The sequence below is a fragment of the Eutrigla gurnardus genome, assembly GCF_963514095.1.
Source record: "Eutrigla gurnardus genome assembly, chromosome: 5".
Lineage (NCBI taxonomy): Eukaryota > Metazoa > Chordata > Actinopteri > Perciformes > Triglidae > Eutrigla > Eutrigla gurnardus.
The window spans coordinates 6,302,431-6,313,506 of record NC_139919.1 but is presented as its reverse complement, the minus strand read 5'-3'; the positions used below and the strand labels follow the sequence as shown (position 1 = coordinate 6,313,506).

Below are 11,076 nucleotides of genomic sequence, written 5' to 3'. Positions count from 1 at the left end.
AAATGGAGTGAAAGTTCTGAGTACAGGTATAAAAACATGCCCATCTTGCCCATGACCTCGCACGTGATTGGACAAGATGCCGACCTCGCACGTGATTGGACGAGGTCCCCGTGACCTCGTACGTGCTCGTCCAATCACATGCGAGGTCATTGTTACACGGAAGAACTCGCGAGACGAGGGCTGTGTTCGAAATGCCATACTAACGTCCTACTTGTACTCAATTGTGACGTAAATTTGAGTACGTAGTGCGTTCACATACAATAGTATGTGAATTTGTGTACGCGAGAAATGCCCGGATGTATACTGCATTGAATGCAAGAATTTCTGAGTATACAGCGGACCTTGCTAAATCTACTCACTTCCCCAAAATGCATTGCGGCTCGTCTGACTTCTGAAAAGTTTTGGATAATGGCGGACGATTGCGGTGATTCTGGCGACAGCCCGACACAAACCGCGTACACATGTAAGTATACTGTAACATGATTTTTATGTTTCCAGCTGACTTTTAAATCGTATTGATAATGAACGTTACTTTATTGTTGTTGGAATTGTACGTTAACGTTACGAATCGAAGGTCCTGCTAGCCGGCTAGCCTACTGACGGTAATTTACCATAGAGGTTAGCGAGCGTAAGCGAAGCGGCAAATGTGCCGTTTTTACCGACGTTAACTAAGAATATAGTGCTTATGTTAAACCGTGGTTATATATTTACTAACGGCGGTAAATAACGCAGTGCACCGTTCGTTAAAGGGACGGATGCAGACACCGGGCGCCTCATTCAGTGGAGGGAACGATGAGGAGAAGTTCACCGGCAGGAGGGATGCTGCTCTGAGAAGCTTCACTAAAAAAATGTGGTGATAAATGTTATAATTCTCATATGCAGGGCTTAACTACTACTGGTGCATATTTAGCTACTCAATGATATAAGGTTGAACACCAGCGTATATAGATGGGAGATGTCCTGCTCTCCTGAGATGTCTACCTGAAACGTTCTGTTGAACAGCAAGCAATCATCAATGAACTGTAACACTTTTCTACGTGCTGTTCTTCATATAGGATGTTTATTGAAGAACATTAGATGGAGGGAAGGTGGAGCTAGATGGACAAAGAAGAAGTGGGAGAACATGAAGCAGAAATACAAGGTGAGTTGGAAGCAGTTTAAAGTATTGAACTCTACATGCTTGATGTGAAGCATAAAATAAACCAGATGAAGTTGTCTTTCTTATTAATAATCAGGCAAAGTCAGTGCTGGATAATATCTACAATGTGTTCAAACCTCAGAGTCCATTAAGTTGGTCCCATGTGGAACAGTATTACAGTACATATTCTAATATATGACAAGTGGTGAATAGTTGATCTAAACAATGATTATGAGAAGTGTTGTTTGTATGAACTGAAGATGTCAGCACCGAGGGAGGAGAGGTCACTGCTGCACACTGGAAGTGTTTGTTGTCATGGATGAGGTGATGGAGCAAAGACCTGCTATTACCCCACTACACCCCATCTCCTCAGCCATGATGCCAACCACTGCAGCAGGGTCTCTCCTCCAGAGCAGGAGGGAAATAGACCTGCAGGCCTGAAACATGAGTCAACAATCATATATATATTCAGATATTTATTATTTAGATTTGTACACAGCCTAATAATCGTAAAACATTAAACAGGAAACATTTGTCTGTAACAACATCTACTGTGTGGTATTACTTATAAACTGCACTACTGATAAACACAAATAAAACCTCAACAATAATCATGTTCCAGCAGTACAGGGATCTGGACATTTGGAGCAGACACTGCAGCTACGAGCCTCTGAGGATGTCCCAGGACTGCTGGAGTGGCTCGTTGACTTCGTCGCTGTCACCCCCATCACCACCGTGGAACTATGGACATGGAACCCATCTGTTCTGTTAGTAAGCAGTGGACGAGGTTCTCCGTGGAACACCTTGAAAGACAGAAGTCCTTCCTTAAATCCCCTTCCCGAAGTAGAGGCCCAGCAGGGGAACAGGAGGATTGAACTGCAGTACGGCCGTCTGGCACCAACCTGTAACAGAAAACATCAGATATTACATTTATTCTGAATGCTTTCCTATTCATTTGTTGATAAACTACTTATTCCTTCTTATCATACACGTATTGCAACCTGTATATATAACATGGATTATTTTTCTAATAAATTATTCACTAATATCCCACTTGCTTGTACTTGTTTATTTTTATCACACCAAAATCATACATGATATTATTAAAACCACTTATATTAGCCTACATGTAGCCTACATTTGTTCATGCATGCATATGCACATCTATTGATAATCAAATAATAAAGGAACGTATTTAAACCAGATAAGTCATATTACTTACTTCAGAGGGAAATCCAAATTCCATGAACATGTGAATAATGTAGCTCCTCCGACGGGCAGATTGCCTCCGTCGTCTCCGCGGTGAAGGTGTTGGTGTTCCGTGGTCAGAGGTATAATACGATCTATGAACGGACGATTAATGATCGATAAAAGCTGCTTAACAGTCGCGATCGATGGCGAGTGAAGAAGCTACTCAGGTAAGAGGAAGAAAGAGGGAAAGAGGGAAAGCGTGAGAGCGCGCATATATAATAAACTGTAGAAAACATTTGACAGTTGTAATTTGACTTAAACAATATTTAGAAATATTTAATTAACTAATAATAATCATGCTTTATATTTTGATAAGTAATTAATATTAAACGGGAGCTAGAACCGCTAACGTAATCGATTCGGTTACGTGAGAGAAGATGAGGACGAGATGTCAATAAAGTTAAAAAAAAACAAAAAAATGTAGTATGAGATGTGTATACTTCGGTGTGAACAGTCTGAGGGTAACAGCATACTCAAACGTTCATTTAGTAGGCAGTATGCAGTACATACACGTTGAATATGTAGTAGGCAGTACGTTAGTATGGCATTTCGAACACAGCCGAGATCTATGATATAAACAGGCACGGTGTGGCCATGAAGCTCTGTGATAGAAACACGGTGTGACGTCAGTCGAAAGATGGAAGTCCCAATACTGAAGAAAAGACCTCGGCGCTTCTGTGAACATTGCAACATTGAACTCTGTCATACACAGTATTTTGACCACAAAAAGCGCTTTTTCAAAAATGGTGTTTGGGAGAAAAAATCCAAAAGGGCTAAGTCAGATAACGTACAGAGCCTGCTGCTATCCAGTCATGACCCAACAGACGGGAGTCATGTACCGCCGATGTGTAAAGACCTGTGCCTTTGTCTCCATTCCACTAGACAATCTTGGATGAGCCTGACAGACATGCAATGTTGACAATGTATCATCAAATGTACACTTGTGTCACTGACGTTGACTGTTTTGCCATGACATGCAAACGGGTAACATATCTGAATGTAACTTACTCAATTGATGGGTCTAGAGCAGAAAGGTCAGCATATGTATATGCTAAGTGGTGTGGAAACACTAATAGTTTTGAGGAACCCATCCTTGACCCTCTAGCAGAACTACGACCAGCCATTATAAAGCAGTTTATAGTTGTTAATGTTGTGTCAAAAGGTACTGCATTTAAACATGTTATTGCGCAAGTTTCCTGGCTTCATCCCCATCCGGACAGACATTTTTTTGGAAAGCCAATAGAAGTTTGGAGCTTGCAGGGAACAGACACGTCATACCCAGCATCATTTCTGCCTGTTGAGCGCATTGCTGGGATATGTGTGGTTAACACATCCACTGTGCATTTAAGCAAGACCAAAGAAAGGGTCACTGTAGTCATGCCACTATGCACAGTGGTTGAGCTCTAGGAGACTGTGATGTTGTTTGCATGAATGTACATTTTACCTTTGTGGCAAAGCCTGATTAAAAGTAATTGTTGAAGCAAATAGTTTTGTGTATCTTTGAATGAAGATGAAATGAAGTTATATCTTTGAATGAAGATGAAATGAAGTTAACACCTTTCAGAAAAATGTCGCCTGGGGGAAAACTCCCCCTGCTACCCTGATTTGCATTTGTATAGCTCACAGCATTTTCATTTACATGTTAAAGCCTCCCCTAGGATTACGGGGAGGGGGGTCATGGGGGGACAACTGCCAAGCAAGGCCCACGTCAATTCCCGGCAATTTACGTCAGTTTTCGGTGTTTCCTGCAAATTGCCGTTTGCAGTCGTAAACCTGAACTTCCACGGCAATTTACAGGGCCGCTAACTGACGAAAATCCCACTTTTCATGCAGTGTGAGCACGTAACGCTAGGACTTGGAATACAGTACATATATACAGTACATGATAAAAGAGTACATATATACAGTACATGATAAAAGTGTATCCTGGCTTGTTTAGTGACACGTGAATGCAGCACACACGAGGTGGCCTTGGTAGTTCATTACTAAAAGAGCTACTGGCTTTTTAGCTGTTTCCAGTGCGAATAAAAATGGTGGTTGTTTGATGTGTAATCTCTCTCCATCCAGCTTTGATTCATTGATTAGAGCTTAAGTAATTTAAGTGTGGGTGAACTGTGAGAGATGACTGACAGCCACTTTTGTTTACTGCTGCTGTAACAGAGACAATTCCAACTCTCTGCATTTCTTTACACAATATTTTACTCAACATTTTATCCTCATTATGTGTAAAGGCTGCCTTGCTACTCTACTTCCACAAATCACCTCCAGATCAGAAATGAATCATGAAAACCACAGTGAAGTCCACACATGGACTCCTACCTCTTTCTTCTCTGAATGGTAACAAGTGTGGACATGCTCTCTGGATTTTAACTCAGAATTTTCTGTTATCTCAATTATTTTCAGAAAAAATGAATAAATAGCAGTGGCACATAGCTGAATGTGTGATTGCCGTTAATCAGCGAGTAGAAGATTTAGGCAGAGGGACGGAGGAGAGTTTCTTACATAGAGATGGGATTCACTCATTACCTGGAAAGTTTTGTTGAGCTCAAATATCAATAGTCATGTTTCCATTCATGTGTTTTATGCACATTTTGAAAAACAGCATGTTGGAAGCAAACTGTATGTAATTGTAGAAAAAATTAGCACCCCATTGTCAAAAAACCCTTTGCTAATAATAAACGTCTGCTGCCATAGCATTGGTAAATTAAGATATGTCAGTGATGACATTTGGCTTCACAAAGAATGGTCTTAGTGGGTAAAAGTCCCGTGCTTGAGCCAACCTTCCACAACCTTTTTGGATCTGAATGATTCACACAAGTCATGTTGAAAAAAGTGATATTCGTCAAAAAGCAAGTAGATTTGATCCTCAAGCTGCAAGTGATTGATTGTTCAACCATCATAATGTGTTCCTGGCAGATATAAGTAAGACTATATAACAAATAAAAACACATTTCTATTTTTTTTTTTGCACTTGCAGAAAAAGGAACATACAAAAATGAAGTGACAAATCTGAAAAGTGGACTTTTTTGTGCTATGTTTCCTTTGTCCCTGGTCCTCTTTTTGGACATTAAACCCTGCTTATGTTTTATTTTAAGTTAAGTAGGCAGTTCACAAGCCCATCAGTGTATGATCTATCACTGTTTGACCATCAGTGTTTGATCCATCACTGTTTGACCTGTCAGTATTTGATCCATCAGTGTTTGACCCACCAGTGTTTGACCCATCCATCTACAACCTCTTGATCTGGATCGTTTGTGTCAAAAAGCTGATTTTGCCAAAAAGCAAAATGTTTGCATCATAAAGCTGTATGCGCACACTAAGTTAACTCTGATAAAGAAGCTAATTCACAGCTGTTCCTAGATTTTAAATGAAGTTTAAAGATCCACCTTTTTCGCTTGCTTTTAGTTCAGTCTCAGGCTGCCTTTCAGCTTTTGTCAAGTCCCCTGTTACCTTATTTCTCACGTCCTCTTAGTGCTTTTTAATCTAATGTTTATTCAATTTATCCTAACTTCTTATTTGATTTTTTTCTTTAGTTTTATTGTATTATGTTAAGTTTCATTGCGTTTTATGCACCTTTTATGTCTTTTAATCATGTATACCTGTATTGAGGCAGATCATAACCCATCCGCCTCTACTGGAAATCACTTTAGGTCAACCCCTGCTGTTTTTAAATGTGCTACATTAATAAACTGACTTGACTCAAAATAATGAACAAAAAGAATACGTTGATGATAATGTGTCTCTTTGTTAAACTGAGAGGGAGTTTACATTTACAGGTCAAAATGTTTCAGTTGTTTGGTTTAACAGTGAATACAGCATCATATTTCCCATCGTTCTGGAAGGACTTTTTACATACATTTGAAGTGTGGTTAGCTGTTATTATGGTTATGTTGTATTTTCGAAAAACACTAAATCGACTCTTGTTGAGGACATTTTTGCTGTTGTCACTATGATTAATTTCTCTATTTTTATTCTCAATTCTTTTTTTATCCTCCTCTCTCCCAGTCTCAAGTACATGTGATTTTGTTCTGCAGTGATGGGGGAAAAAATCTAGTTTACATTGTACGTTACACCCTTGAAGTTCTCCACAGTCAGAGATGGAAGCTGGCTGACGGTGACTGAGCCGGGCCCTCGGGGGACGTTGCCGGCTCTCTGGTTGCCAGATGCTCTGCCAGGTCGCAGCAACGCCACCTCGACAGCAGCAGCAGGTGGCGGTTAACGTTTGCCAACAAACTGCTGGCAACGGCAGGGTGCTTACTTAGCCTCTGCCTCCAGAAAAGGCTTGGCAGTGTGGATCCGCTGTGTTAGGAAGCTGATACGCCTACGAATAATGAGGCAAAACAAAGCTCCTCTCGCCGCCTCTCATCTGCTGATGTTTCTCTTTTTGTCTGCACACTTTCTGTCCATATCTCTCTGTGTGAATTTCACAGCATGTCTACACATACATTCTTATACACAAGGTATAAAAAATCAATAAATTATCTTAGATTACTATTTGTGAGGTCTATTTTTTTCCAAAATAATACTGAGGCGTGAGAGTCTTATAAACACTTCTGTACACTTAATTCACAAAGTCATATGTTCTCTACCGCATGTGGATAGGGTAAAATATATCAAAGATATCACCATGGCAGTTGATGACTTGCATGAAAGTTGCAATATATCACATTCAGATTATAAATATATCATCAAGTTGGATGAAGCATTACACATTCAGCAGGCATCGCTAGCACTAAAGCTGATTGCTAGGTCTACTTACTAATGCTAATTGTTAGCTTACTGACTGTTATTAAAGTCAGGTAAATTATGTACAGTAAAGCATAAGGGTGATATATCAACTAACTATTAAATAAATAAATACATATAATTTTGTTAAATAAAACTAGTCTTTTTGTGTGATTTGTACTATTTTCCTGAGCCTGATTTTGTACCTTAAGCCCTGACTAATTGTGAATTTAATATTGTTCTAATTTTTCAGTAGTAGCCCATTCACAAGCTAAATTTAGAACAATAAAAAACGTTTCAACTGCAATGATAAGCGATGAGTTCCCGGTCTGTTTAGCTGCTTTCAATCAAAGCCTGCTAGAATGTGGTTGGTCAATACTACACAGACTATAGACAAATATTTTTGATACCAGAATATGTAAATGAATGCAGAATTTGTAGAGCGAATGGTTTGATTTCCATAGAGATTTCTTACTGAAGACTTTTTGAATTGGTATAGCGTAAAAAGCATGGTTGTTACTAATGCCATTAGGGGGGCTAATCTGTTCTATTCATGATGGTGAGCCAGCATGAACAATACCAGGAACCTGAAATAAAAGCAGCTAAATGGTGAATCACCATCATTCATTTTATCAGTGTTTTTTGACATATTGGAGTCAAGGGTTTTTATTGAGTGAATTTTGGATATCTCTTTGTATTGCTCCATAAATCAGAAAATAATGCCAATAGCCACAGCAGGTCCATCCGTAAAATCCTTCAGAATATCAATGGTTTGAATCCTACTTTAAGGACAGGGACTACTTTGTTTCTATAGATAATTACACATCTGAGCAAACAAAAATTACATGTGGAGTTCCCCAAGGCTCCATTCTGGGGCCTCTTCTGTTCAATATCTACATGCTTCCACTGGCTCAGATCATGAAAAACAACAAAATATGTTACCATGTTACAGCTGTATCTAATCTAATCAATGTATAGGCTAAAGTCAAAGTGAACAACTGTTCATATTGTAGATTGAAACACAAATATTATATAAAATATTATATTTTTTTTCCATAGCTACTGAGAAACAGTGGATTGAAGTTATTCAAGTAGATCAATCAGAGAGAATCCCATCTAGGAAACACACTCACCACATGGTATCCAGTAAAAGATGACCTCTCTGGGCTCATCCTGTGTGCAAAAGGAACAATATAGAGCAACACAAAGAAAGTAAGAAAAATGCCTCCACATGGCAGAGGAAGACGAGGACCAGGACAAAAGAGAGGAATATGAGTCCTAGTACAAGGGAGAGGAAAATGACTACTAGTACAAGGGAGGGGGAGATGAATACCAGGACAAGGGAGAGGAAAACGAGTACCAGGAAAAGGGAGACGAAGATGAGTACCAGGACAAGGAAGAGGAAGACGTGTACCAGTACAAGGGAGAAGAAGACGAGTACCAGGACAAGAGAGACCAGTACCAGGACAAAGGAGAGGAAGATGAGTACCAGGACATGGGAGAGGAAGACGTGTACCAGGACAAGGGAGAGGAACATGCGTACCAGGACAAGGAAGACGAGTACCAGGACAAGGGAGAGGAAGACGAGAACCAGGACAAGGGAGAGGACGTTGAGTACCATGTTATCTTGCAGTAATGTCCTGTTGCAAATAAGCCTTTACTGCAGCAGTTCTGTCTGTTTTTTTTTCTTTAATAAACCATATGTTCTATAAAGCTACTCTGAGATCATTCATCATTTTTTGTATTGAATTTCTACAGCAAAAGAAATAATACAAATACATGCATATGCTCAACCCAACAAAATACAAATGTAGAGAAGCTTAAAAAACTGCAGTGCAAAACACAATCTATGATCTATACAATAAACTGTCGTTGTAGGGCAGACCTGATACACAATAACACAGTTTCTGTAATTCCATCTGATGTTAGTTTTTTTATGACATTGTGCTATGATTGACTAAATGTTCCTGTTGGAAGAGAACATGTGTTAGTGTTTGGTAGACATGTATTGTGTAAAGTATTGAATTTTGAAAAATAATGTTGGAGTTTAGTTTACAATGTGTGATTTTGAGCATGGAATTACATTTTTTGCAAATTGTGTGTGGTAGGTGTGTTGGTGCGTTAAGAGTTTAGGAATGTTGTAAAAGTATTAAAAAACGTGTTTCGCTCTTCTTCAATCAGGATTTTAGCAGCAGGTACATTTAAAAAAAATATTTTAGAATTCATTCAGTATTTGGTTATACAAATTGCAAACATTACAATATTTGCAGATATTCAACATGACTGACTACAGAATTATTGTATATTGCCATAAGAATTTAATTGAGTCGAGGAGTCAGCATTTACAGATGGGTCTGATATTTCTTGATAAATATTCTGGGATGTCATCGGATGCCAAAGGTGTAATGTTTTTTTTTAGAATCAACTAAATTTTTATAAGTACGTAGTAATTTCCAGAGAATCCACCTGTGATCAATCAGGTTTGCAGTTCCACTAGGGGGGAATTAGGTTTGCACCATGATAAGCGAAGCAGTCCACATAATTGAGTTATATAAATTAGAGATTTGGCCCTTTAAAGTTATGGAAATCTTTAGTATGACATCCAAGTTTGAACTCTCAGGTAATTGAGGAAATGATGGGTTGTACGTTTGAATAAAGTGGCGGATCTGAAGATATCGGAAAAAAATGGATTTAGAAATAGAGTGTTTTTTGGCCAAATCTGTGAAAGTAGGAAAAATATTATCTATGAAAAAATCCTTACATGTAGTAAGACCCATAGTGACCCATATACATTGCATAAATGTGACATCAAGATCGGCGGCTGGAAAAAGGTGGTTATAACATATGGGACTTAGCATAAAAAGACCAGACAATTTAAATGTTTGCCTAAACTGTATCCAAATTCTTAATGTTGAACGCACTACCGGACTTGAGGAAAACCGTGATGGGGAGAGAGGGATTTTGTTGTTAACAGTGCAGGAAGTGATGACAGATTACAGAGCTTTGCCTCTTCATTGCACCAACCCGTGTCTGGGGCCTGAAACCAGTAAATTATTTTTTGCAGTTTGCTGCCCAATAATAAACCCTGAAATTTGGGAGAGCAAGCCCACCCCCTTTTCTTGACCTTTCAAGCAATGTTTTACGAAGTCTTGAAGATTTACCTCCCCATATAAAACTTGAGAGTAGGGCATCAATTGAACGGAAGAAGGATTTTGGTAGGAAAACTGGGATACTTTGAAACAAGTATAAAAATCTAGGCAACACATTCATTTTGATGCAGTTGATTTTTCCAGCTAGAGAAAGGTAAATAGCACTCCATCTCTGGAAGTCAGATTTTAGTTTCTCCATAATAGGAGTGAAGTTGGCTTTAAACAATTCAGAAAAAAAAGGGGTGATATTTATTCCTAAGTACTTAAAACCGGAATGTGATATACAAAATGGCAAGTCTGTGTCTGGAATCTGCTTTGCCGAATCATTGATAGGGAAACACACACTTTTTGAATAGTTAATTTTATAACCTGAAAAACCACCAAAGTCAACCAGAATCTTCAAAAGTTCAGATTTACAGGATAGCGGGTCGGATGAAAAAATTAAGAGATCATCAGCATACAAGGAAGCTTTATATTCCATCCCCATTCTTCTAATGCCATGTATGGATGGTGTAGTTCTAAGCTTAATTGACAGGGGCTCGATCGCTAAAATGAACAGTAATGGGCTAAGTGGGCAGCCTTGACGCGTACCCCTAGATAAAGGAAAATACTGTGAACATAATTTATTAGTGACGACTGCAGCTTTTGGAGAGGAATACAATAGACGAATCCAAGACATACATTTCGGGCCAAACCCAAAGGGTAAAGTTTTAAACTCAGACAGGACGCTGTTTAGTTTCCCGGTGTGACTGGGACTTCCACAACATGTACAAAGCAGTAATAGTGTTTATTTCGGCCATTAATGATGAAACA

The 11,076-nt window shown here is 39.0% G+C and overlaps 1 long non-coding RNA gene across 1 annotated transcript; it reads left to right on the top strand.

Moving 5' to 3' along the window:
* The first annotated feature begins 363 nt into the window (after positions 1–363).
* LOC311013168 lies at positions 364–2,034 on the top strand. Its single transcript, XR_014597112.1, has 3 exons — positions 364–463; positions 1,056–1,141; positions 1,769–2,034. It is a non-coding gene; the product is annotated as an uncharacterized lncRNA (long non-coding RNA).
* The last annotated feature ends 9,042 nt before the right edge of the window (positions 2,035–11,076 follow it).